Consider the following 10,417-nt stretch of genomic DNA (forward strand, 5'->3'; position numbering starts at 1 on the left):
GGCTAGCCTGTCTCTGTCTTTTGGGTAGTCGACTTGTACCCAAAGGGCCGTTCGACACTCATAACTATGTTGGGGGAGGTTACGTGTAGGCCTGGTGTGCTGGCTACGAGGTACAGAGTTGTCTGCCCGTCACACTCTGCCAGTTCACGTAACACAGTTCAGCCAGTTGCAGCGTTTTGTATAGGGACCCCTAGTGTCACTACATGGACAAAAAGTTGAGTGAGTGACAGACAGGGAATGTCTTGGTTACTTGCGTAACCTCTGTTCCCTGCTGGAGGGAATGAGACGTTGTGTCCCTCCTGCCACAACGCTGAACTACCCGCTGAAATGGCCGGACCTTGTCTCGGCTCCTCAGCATAAAACCTGAATGAGTGGTTGCATTCCAGCTCCTTTTATACCCATATGTCCGGGGGAGTGGCATGCAAATACTACTCACCAATTTTCATTGGCCTTTTATCAAAGACCAGAGGTGTCTTGGGCTCCCAAGAGTGACCCCTAGTGTCACTACATCGACACGTCTCGTTCCCTCCATCAGGGAACGGAGGTTATGCAAGTAACCATGACGTATTTCTTGCTGACATAAATCAGTCAGAAAATTCAATTCATTACTTTAAATTCTTAATTTCCCCATGACACTTTTGATATTATTGGAATCCATTTTCACAATGCTTTAATTTTGCATTTGACATGTCAGAGAGTGATACAACCAGCGTGATACGTTCTGTCAAATTTGTTTCAACTGAAATAAGCCAATAATTAAATTGACCGTTGGTGCTAAATCAAGACCCCTAATATTAATACGCTGCTGACTCGCGGTTTACAGAAGCAAAGCAAATAGCTACCGGTTTCCATTTCATGGTCTTTAGCTGTCCACAAAAATATGACATTCTTAACCATTTGAAATGAAGTGATAACATCATTTATAATTGAAATGGCCTGCAGTATGTGTTACAGGCATGGCAGAAACACAACATGGTGCTGCACAATTAAAGGAATAGTTCACCCAAAAAAGAAAATGATCTAATTATTTACACACCCTCATGCCATCCCAGATATGTATAACTTTCTTTATTCTGTTAAACACAAATGAAGATTTTTAGAAAAATATTTCAGCTCTGTAGGTTCATACAATGCAAGTTAATGGTGACCAAAACTTTGATGCTCCAAAAAAGCACATAAAGTTATTTTTGTTTAATGAAAAAACAATTGTAAACTATTCCTTTAACAATCAAAACATTTAACTGCATGTATCTCACTGGGTTTCTCAGGAGGTAACACTATTATTAACTCCCTCACCCAGTAGTTCTCCTCTAGAATGCCACATTTCACAGCTCTGAAATCCAATGAATCGAAATCTCAAACAAAGTGCGACAGACTGAGAGAAGATGCAAGGGAGAAGGAGCGTTATCCCATTTTCTTCCACTTCCGTACCCTGATTCGTCATCGACTGCCACCGCAGTTGAACAGTTAGCATGCATTTTGCATTTGCAGTGAAGGGTGATGACTGAACTAAGCAATGAATTTAGAACTGAAACAATTTTTATTTCCCGGTGAATTATCGATTGCCGCTTTTATTACCTCACTCCAAACCTACACAACAAGAAATACCTACAATTAATAATAAGTGTGGACAATGAAGTCTGAGCTTGAAAAGAAAATTCAGGAAGATAGTGGGAGATGGAAATGGGGGAAAATAGAGGCAAGAAAGAGAAAAACGAACCCCTGCCGGGCTTCAGCATGTTCCTGGCTGATCTTTCCCACAGATATCACACATTACAGCAAGACTTACACGCCTCTCCCAGCAGAGACCGGGAGACCATCCTATCGTAGAGGGAGACCATTACACCCATTTGGTAACTGAGAATAATTAATGTTCCCCACTCCCCAACCCCCAGCCTATCATTTAGAGTCTTTTGAAGTCTGTTTATTAATGATAAAGACATAACCCAGTTTGAGAGAGGCTGTGAGCATGAGCTTTGAAGGTTATGTCTTTCTTGTGGTGATTAAACAGAATCAGTGTGACTGTAGCTGTACATTTTGAAGAACCCATTTTTTGGGTCTTTTTACATTTGGGTTGTCAACATGAAACCCTTTAGGGAAGTTGACATGTCCTGCAGTGTGCCATGCTATACTCCATCTACAGTATATATTTTAAACAGCATTTTGCTAATTCTTCTATAATTATTATGCATGCAGTTTTATGGCCTCATATTCACCCAAAAATGAAAATTCTGTCATCATTTACTCATCCTCATGTCATCCCAAAACTGTATGACTTTCTCTGCAGAACACAAAAGGAGATAATGGCACTATTAGGGACTAATATCAATAAAGAAGATCTCAGTCGACAACATATGATGTGAATGCAAATGCTTCAATCTTAATATAGTCCAAATGTGGGGGGCCTGGGTAGCTAAGCGAGTACTGACGCTGACTACCACCCCTGGAGTCGCGAGTTCAAATCCAGGGTGTGCTGAGTGACTCCAGCCAGGTCTCCTAAGCAACCAAATTGGCCCGGTTGCTAGGGAGGGTAGAGTCACATGGGGTAACCTCCTCGTAGTCGAGATTAAGTGGTTCTCGCTCTCAGTGGGGCATGTGGTAAGTTTGTGGAAGAGTAGCATGAGCCTCCACATGCTGTGTCTCCGCGGTGTTATGCACAGCAAGCCACGTGATAAGATGCATGGATTGATGGTCTCAGAAGCGGAGGCAACTGAGACTTGTCCTCCGCCACCCGGATTGAGGTGAGTAACTGTACCACCATGAGGACCTAGTAAGTAGTGGGAATTAGTCCAAATGGGAAAAGTTGCAATTCACTTTCAATCATCCACAAGAAAGGGATTGTAGGCCGAGATGTAAATATATTATTATTTTATTTATTCATAATATGAATATTTGCGCATATTTGCAGATAAAGTACACAGGGACTAATTTTAATGCTTAATAAAGCACCCAAAAATGTCATTAAAATAGTCCATGTGTCATATTCCAAGTCTTCTGAAGCCATATGATCTTTGCTTGATGAACAGACCATAATTTATTAATAAGTTATTTTACATGTTGCATGACATCATTTGGTCACGAGATGCACACGAACCAATGAGGTTTGATATTATTGACGTTGCTGCCATATTTGATTCAGCATTGAGTGCATTTACACTGATTATGCTTAATAAGACGACAATGTGTGTGGTCGTACAAATGCATTAAACAGCTTTTTCCTTTCCTTTATTTTAATAAGCTGATTTTTGCAAGTTATCAGCATATTGTTTTGCATGTAAATGGGCACACTGTTTACATAGTTAACGATTTAACATGATTTGAGAGTGAAAAACAACTTAAATTTGTCAAACATAAAATCTGTCACTTAAAACAACTTAAAACCCATATTTCAGCAGCAAAATGCTTGAGGTAGACAGGCTGGACCACCGTGTCTTTAAATGTTTGACCAAGAAGCTTATATTTTCTATTATGACAGTCACTCAGTAAAAGGTAAACTGGTCTGAATGACATTTTGATGTCATTCCGACCGTTGTGGCTAGTACAGCTTGACAGCCATAGAGTTGGTTGTAGTATCATCATATCACCAGGTGGAGGCACCATCAAATCAACTCTGCCTTCCAGAAGGCCACATCATACAGACCCATTTCATTCTCAGCTGGAGTTCTTTTTACTCATATCTCTCCTCTAATTCTTGCATGCATTATTCACAGAGTGAAGAATAATTATCACTTTCACACACATACATACGTCTCTCTCATAAACGTATTCACACAGTAAGTGAAAAGATGGAATGTGCAACATAAATGTGCCATTCTATGCTGACTATTCTTATAGTATTAAGTATGTACAGTATATTGGGCGCTGATGCAAATTTTGTGTATGCATACACTAACATACTCCGATGACTTTCCAAAATGTACAGTATACAACAAAGCACACTGCAAAGAATATTGTATTATATAATACATTGCACATGACTTGACTTCTGATTTTCAATGTGATAATTAAACCGGAAGTAATCACAGCCATGATTTTTAACATCTCTTTTTTGACTCATTATTTGATTGAACTGCCAAAAGATTACAAATAAATTTTTACACAAAACTAAAAAAAAGAAATAAAAAAAAGGCAAAATAACCACTTTATTTCCAATTAGATAACTGACAACAATAAGGTGCCTTTCAGCATCTTTATACTAAAAAAAGCTTCTGTAGATGCAGCGTTACAAATCTAACAGAACGCTGGTTTCTCAAGAATTTTATAAAAGTTGAAGTTCTTTTTAACTTGACATGGCATCTAAAAAATTCAGTGCTCCTATACTGTAGGTGAGAAGCTAATTAACAGCAAGAAGAATTCAACAGCTGTCTAAAACATGTTAATGTAGAAAATAATTGATAAACAGCGGAGATGGATGCAAAATGTGTTCAGTGTGAACGGCCCCTAAGGCATGCTACTGTTTAAAATGTTTATCATGAAATAATTCCTTCTGATTCACTTACTATATTTAAAACACTCTTGAAATTGACTTTAGAGTGCAGTTTTCTATGTTGACATATTTCCTATTGAAACAGGAAGTTTGGAAGGGACAGTGAATTGCTTTTCACCTTTTCTTTTAAATAGCCAATAAGCTTGAAACATGATGTGCTTCTTGCCAGTTGATTGGACTGGGAGGGGCATTCTCATTCTAGAGAGCATTTAATTGGACAAAAATCTGTGTAGTGCAGCATGAGTCATCAATATGTTTGGTCTGTTATCCTGAATTTGAAATGCGTATATCTGCTAATAGTGAATTTTGTCAACATTTAGGAGTACAACAGCATATAGATAAAACCCTATTTGATTTCATGGATCCTTTAAAATAAGGCTAAATACATTTCCAAGCAGATAACTGGATGCCACATACATGCAACATGAAGTTATGTGACAACAAAAAGGGGCTGTTCACACCAAACACATCCTTGTGCTAAAAAACAAGATGCAGTGCCACAAATAGAACAGAAATTATTTTTAAAATTGTGGCATTCCTGCACGACATGCTAAAAAATGATCCCTCTGAGATGTGCCGCAATGGTCAAAGGCGTCCGTCTAGCCCATGATTACATTAAATAATATTAGAGAAACAGCACAGACAGATGCAAAAACTTGTTTGTAGGCATACAACTTTTTGAAATGCTTATCATGGAATAATACCAACAGTTCACTATCTATCTTTAAAAAAAAAAAAAAAAAAAAAAAAACATGAAATCGCTTGATGAGCAAAGTTTTTTTTGCACTGCGTTAACATACTTTGCATTGAAACGTGAAGTTTGGGAAAGACTTGTCCGCCTTTTTAAAAACAGCCAATTGGCTCTATTTCACAGCCATAAACAATTATTTGCTACTTGCTGGTTGTTTGCAGGGAGAGGGGCATTCTTCTTCTAGAAAGCATTTGATTGGACAAAAACCTGTGTAGTGCAACACGAGTCATCAGTATTTTTGGTCCATTTTCCTTGAAGAGAAAGACAAAATTTTGAATGTGTATATCTGTTAAAAGTTCAAATTTGTCAATGTTTTGGAGTAAATAAGCATATATACATTACTGTGCATACTTTTAGGCACTTGTGAAAAATGTTGCATAGTGAGGATTTCTTCAAAAATAGTGCCATAATTAGTTTTCATTTTTCAATTAACATCATCCAAAGTCTAGTAAACATAAAATAAGCTAAATCAATATTTGGTGTGACCACCTTTGCCTTTAAAACAGCATAATTTCTCCTAGGGCACCTGGACACAGTTTTTCTTGGTTGTTGGCAGATAGGATGTTCCAAGCTTCTTGGAGAATTTGCCACAGTTCTTTTATTTATTTAGGCTGTCTCAATTGCTTCTGTCTCTTCATGTAATCCCAGACTGACTCGATGTTCAGTGGGGGTCTCTGTGGGGCCATGCCATCTGTTGCAGGGCTACATGTTCTTCTATTCTGTTCTATTCTATTCTATTCTATTCTATTTGCAGAAGGAGTATTTGGGAGTCTTAAATGTATATTACCTATTGACACACTACAGCTAAAGATATAAATAACCATCTTAAGAAAAATGTTTTTGTTAAACATCTTATGTGCCTAAGACTTTTGCACAGTACTGTATAAAACCCAGAACACTCTCATTTTGATTTCATGGGGTCTTTAATAAGTAGTACTGTGTATACTGCACAGTATTCAGTAAACAGTAATGTAGTATTTCATTCTGAACGCAGCCGCAGTGTCAAACTCCTCCAGAACTGCCTGGAATAGCGAGTGATGAGGAGAGAGATGCGGCAACCCCCGACCTAGTTAAGCTCAGAGGAAGGCAAGAGTGATAGGAGAGAGAAAGAGAGAGAGAGCACGGTTCTTTTCATTAACCGCCTGATTTTTGAAGCCTTCGTTTCTCCCTGGTTGGAGCCAGTCTACTTTAGCACGCTCTAAACAGCCAATGCATAATTCAGAGATTCTCTTCCCTTCAAAAGGAAGCTGCTTTGAAATACTAAACTTTGAACTGCTGTATGTGAAAGAGAGAGAGAGAGAGAGACAGAGGGAGGGAGAGAGAGAGAAAAAATGGGAAAATGAAAAAACTAAATACTTATGTTGGGGTGGAAGACAACAGCCAGTTATATTTTCATGCAGTAACCCAAGCAAAAACTGAAAATGTTTCAACAAAGAGGGGGAATTGCCAAGGAGTTTCAGGTCATTAAAAGCATAATGGCAACGGCAAGGCATTGAGCAGCTTTTCTCTGTATTTTCAGGGAAATAAAAAACTGAAATGTGACAGGAAATGCACAAAATACTGCAAAATACCATGCAAATTGGCTATTAGCATTGACTGCTAGCACTGAATCCAGTTAGCTTTATTCATTTTTTTTTTCATTTTTTTTTTTTTTACATATACTGGAGTGAAAGAGAGAGAGATCAATATTACCTCAAAAAGAGCAAGATTTGAATGTTTTCAGTGAAATATAACTTAAATTTCAGTATGTTATTGTATGGCATCAGAGAAAGAGTTGTATAGACTACTTTTATGAAAAGTAAACATTTATCCTTTCACAACCTGGTCTTATAGAAACACGTTATTATACCTTTTTGCTAAATTATGTTTTTACGTGGCTTCTGGAAACGTTTCACAAATGTCGTTTCTTGGCAAAATTAACACTAGAGGCATTAAAACAACAACTTTTATTCTCTTTCACACAAATTACGAGTTAAACATCATCAATTCCTAAACACTTTCTTTTCCCTCTGTTATTTGTGCAATCCTATCTTATGACATGAAAATAGTTTTAATATAATGCATGACTTGTCAGGCGACACACTTATATGTTTGTATTACATAACCAACTACCTTTCCAAGCCCATTTGAGTATGGTCAAATTGTGTAGAATCTTAACTTATTGTTGACATGGACACCAGAAAGCGGCTTATTGTGAGAAAGCGGTGCATTGTGAGAAAGCAGCGTTCCCGTTTACATGCACTGTATGAGTGGCGTATTCTTTACTCCTGTATACCTGCGGCATGGTCAGTAAGCAGCTTTATCCACAGCAATGTAATTTTCCCGCAACTCTTATTTAAATAACAAACATGGTATCCGAGGAAGACTTCACTATTTTATTCCCCGTTGCTTCGCTTTATTCCAGATATTCCAGAGTTGTTGCTATGTTTGTTTGCTTAACTTTCTATCACAACATGCAGCGGAATTGCGCTGCAGTAGTAGGGTTTCCCTCTTACGTAAAACTCCGGGATTCCCCCAATGTTCAGGCATATAGGCAAAGTGAGGGACCGTTGATATTTTGAATTGGTGTGTATAAATGGGTATAGTTTATAGTGTATGGGATTTTCCCACTGTACTCCCTGATGTGTTGAATTTTTTCCGCTGTGTTGACTTGTTGTTGGGCTCCATCCAATGACATTTGTTATCTGGTCTGTTCACGCACATGTGCACTCTTCAAAAACCTGTAACAACGGTGCTTATGCCTTTACATATCTACCACATAAACTGTTTTCTTAAGTGCATGTACTGTAAATATGGTAACTGATTGAGCATTGCACTTGTGATGCAAAGGACCACGGTACAAGTCCTGAAGAGTCAACATGTGACCCAGATGTGTCAAAGAAGCACAAACATATGATGTGGTTGCTTTACAAATTGTATTTTTACATGTCACATTTTTTATGAAACTATCTGTTAGGTTTAAGTTTAAGATTTGGGATAGGGAGGTGGGTTTTCATGTTTTTACATTTGAAAGAGCTTTAATCTTAAAAATCTCATCTGTTTTCATCCCACTTTTGCTTTTTAGGACACTATCAGTGGGGTTTAAATTTAAGGTTTAGGGTAGGGTGGTTGGCTTAATTGATTTAAAATTCAATAGAAAATTAATTTTAAAAACCTCATCTGTTTGGGAGAAAATTTAACTCAACAACATGTGGGTGATTAAATGATGGCAGGTTTTTTTTTTGGGGAGGGGGGTGGGGGGGGGAGTATTTCTTTAAGGAAATTGGTCATCATTGTCAGGCAAGTGTCATGACATCACAAACTGTTTCACATGTGCACGTTTTCCTCAAATATCACACCTTAAACATTTTGTCTGAGAGAACCAAGCTTCTTAATCCACAGAACAAGAGAGAGAGAGAGGGCGACAGATTATGAATATGCACTATTCATGGCCATGCCCACACTGAAGGACAGGAGGAGAGAAAGATGCTGAACAGAATAGCAGAGAGAGTGAGAGTCGGAAAGAGACATCACACAGATCAAAGCCTTTCTGGGCTTTTGCAAGCTCCTGATTGCAAACAGCAGGAGACCTGTGGTGCAGGCAGCTGAAAAGCAAGCAGAAAATTTGACTTTGGTATCAGTTTGGGGGAATAGCACTCCCTAGGGCACCACGTGTCTGTCTGAAATTTGCACTAATCAGCAAATAACCCAGGTCTAAGAGACAATGCTACATTGAGATCACAAGCATTGTCACTAGAGTGCTCTCAGAGGGATCATTTGCATATATTAATCTTTTTAACCAAGTTGACAGAGTTAAAAGAGTTCTCTCAGGCCACTATTGAGCACGGTCTCATTTGAGTATGGTAACACATTTTAAATTGCTATTTTTTAACCATGTTAAACAAAGATAATAAATTTATGAAATACTGTGTTTTGTACTCAAAGGTTGATTGGTGTTCTTTAACAAAGTCTGGCTTAATAGACGTTATATATATATATAACTCAGCAAAAAAAAAAAAAAGAAACATCCTCTCACTTTCATGTGTAAATATTTGTATGAACATAAAAAGATTCAACAACTAAGACATAAACTGAACAAGTTTCACAGACATGTGATTAACAGAAATGGAATAATGTGTCCCTGAACCAAGCGGGGGTCAAAATCAAAAGTAAGAGTCAGTATCTGGTGTGGCCACCAGTTGCATTAAGTACTGTATCTCCTCCTCATGGACTGTACCAGATTTGCCAGTTCTTTCTGTGAGATGTTACTCCACTCTTCCACCAAGGCACTTTCTTGGGGGAATGGCCCTAGCCCTCACCCTCCAATCCAACAGGTCCCAGACATGCTCAATGGGATTGAGATCCGGGCTTTTCACTGGCCATGACAGAACACTGACATTCTTGTCTTGCAGGAAACAGAACAGAAACACGCACAGAATGAGCAGTATGGCTGGTGGCATTGTCATGCTGGAGCGTTATGTCAGGATGAGCCTGCAGGAAGGGTACCACATGAAGGAGGAGGATGTCTTCCCTGTAACGCACAGTGTTAAGATTGCCTGCAATGACAACAAGCTCAGTCCGATGATGTTGTGACACACCGCCCCAGACCATGACAGAACCTCCACCTCCAAATTGATCCCGCTCCAGAGTACAGGCCTCGGTGTAACACTCATTCCTTCGACGATAAACGCGAGTCTGACCATCACAAAAAATTATTAAAAATTATCTTTAAAATACAGTGTCCTGAAAAAGGGACGTTTCTTTTTTTGCTGAGTTTATATACAAACAGGTTGTCAGCACGTCAGTCATGATGATATATGAAATATTCATGAATGAAACTGTTTACTCACATCTTTTGCGATTGCGTCCAAGTGCTTTTAAATGTCCCATCCTTCAATAACAGTTCCTTTGCAAAGCTTGAATCGTACCAATGACTAAAAATAGCGCAGATGGGCGAAAGATAGCATCCATGATGCGTTTGTGCTCAAAACAGCAGGGCAGCTGCTGAATGACCGAGAGCTTCTCCTCTTCAGAGTTGTAACTTGACACCACGTCTTTTAAAAGCGAGATACCGTATGTATCAAGCAGTCAAAAACGTCTGTCTGTGCATGTTTATGTAGAAAAACATTTAAATCCAGACAGGCACATGAAGGTGTCCTGTGTAAGACCAGTTTGGATGAATCTCCCATGACAGGCCCATC

This window comes from Myxocyprinus asiaticus, chromosome 29 (assembly GCF_019703515.2).
Source record: "Myxocyprinus asiaticus isolate MX2 ecotype Aquarium Trade chromosome 29, UBuf_Myxa_2, whole genome shotgun sequence".
Taxonomy (NCBI): domain Eukaryota; kingdom Metazoa; phylum Chordata; class Actinopteri; order Cypriniformes; family Catostomidae; genus Myxocyprinus; species Myxocyprinus asiaticus.